Genomic DNA, 2,000 nt, shown 5'->3' with positions numbered 1-2,000 from the left:
AAAAGAGTAATGTAACTATGGCTATTTGCAAGTTCTTTACCAACCTACACTTCACCCAAAAGGCCTGTAGGTGGCACAAAGACTTAAATTTAACCAACTATGATAACTTCGTTAGATGGTAAATCAATACAAAACATGGTTTTGGTGAGCGCTTTGTAATATGTATTCACATTAGATTTTAAAGCAACACAATTCGTTTGCAATAAGACAAACCAGATTCAAATTGCCCGGCAAATTCGTAAAGCAAAGAAAAATCATTTCTAGCTGATCAACATTATGAAAACTGGTAAAACCTTTAGGAACTTCAAAAGATAAAACAGCGAAATTCCTAATATTACTTCCAATATTTCCAAATTATGTTCATTTTCATAGAGCGGGCCAATATCGTGACGATTATTTAAAATCAATCGAGAGAAGCAGATATCGTTATCGTGATAAAATACGATTAATCGTGCAGCCCTAATTTAATTTAATTTGACTTGACATTTGATATTCAACAGTATCCTTGACATTTATTCAACAGTGCTTTTGATCTGCCTGCATTGACACTATTCTTTAAAAGGAAAAATTATATACCAATTATCAATGTAAAGCTGCTTTGACACAATCTGCATTGTAAAAAGCGCTATATAAATGAAGGTGACTTGACTTGACTTGACTTGACTATATGTTTGTCTGTCTGTCTTTTCTGTCTATCTATCTATCTATCTATCTATCTATCTATCTATCTATCTATCTGTCTGTCTGTCTGTCTGTCTTTTCTGTCTTATATGTTTGTCTGTCTGTCTTTTCTGTCTTGTCTGTCTGTCTGTCTGTCTATCTGTCTATCTGTCTGTCTGTCTTTTCTGTCTTGTCTGTCTGTCTGTCTGTCTATCTATCTATCTATGTATCTATCTATGTATCTATCTATCTATCTATCTATCTATCTATCTATCTGTCTGTCTGTCTGTCTGTCTTTTCTGTCTTATCTGTCTGTCTGTCTGTCTATCTATCTGTCTGTCTGTCTGTCTGTCTTTTCTGTCTTGTCTATCTGTCTGTCTATCTATCTGTCTGTCTATCTATCTATCTGTCTATCTATCTATCTATCTGTCTGTCTGTCTGTCTTTTCTGTCTTATCTGTCTTTCTGTCTGTCTATCTATCTATCATCTATCTATCTATCTATCTATCTATCTATCTGTCTGTCTGTCTTTTCTGTCTTATCTGTCTGTCTGTCTGTCTGTCTTATCTGTCTTTCTGTCTGTCTATCTATCTATCTATCTATCTGTCTGTCTGTCTTTTCTGTCTTTTCTGTCTTATATGTTTGTCTGTCTGTCTTTTCTGTCTTGTCTATCTGTCTGTCTGTCTTTTCTGTCTTATCTGTCTTTCTGTCTGTCTATCTATCTATCTATCTGTCTGTCTGTCTTTTCTGTCTTTTCTGTCTTATCTGTCTGTCTGTCTATCTGTCTATCTATCTATCTATCTATCTGTCTGTCTGTCTGTCTGTCTTTTCTGTCTTATCTGTCTGTCTGTCTATCTGTCTATCTATCTATCTATCTATCTATCTATCTATCTATCTATCTATCTATCTATCTATCTATCTATCTATCTACAGTTGTGGCCAGAATTATTAGACCCCTTCCTAAATATGATCAGAGATGACTCTAAAAATAAATCTGCATTGTTTATCCTTTTGATCTTTAATTCATAAAATTAGCAAAAATCTAACCTTTCATTGAAGGAAAAGAATTGAAAGTGGGGGGAAAATAACATTAAGAAATAAATGTTTTTCTCCAAAACACGTTGCCCACAATTATTAGCACCCCTAGAATTTTTTATGAGTAAAATATCTCTGAAGTATATTCCCATTCATATTTAAATTTTTTTAGCTCACCGGGGTGATGATGAACATGAAATTGTCCAGCCATGACTTCCTGTTCCACAGGAATATAAACATGAGGAAACACAAAGGCCAAATTCCCTTAATCATTCATCACAATGAGTAAAACCAAAGAATATAGTT

Source organism: Megalobrama amblycephala, linkage group LG16, assembly GCF_018812025.1.
Source record: "Megalobrama amblycephala isolate DHTTF-2021 linkage group LG16, ASM1881202v1, whole genome shotgun sequence".
Classification (NCBI taxonomy): domain Eukaryota; kingdom Metazoa; phylum Chordata; class Actinopteri; order Cypriniformes; family Xenocyprididae; genus Megalobrama; species Megalobrama amblycephala.
Note: the sequence above shows the minus strand (reverse complement) of the source record.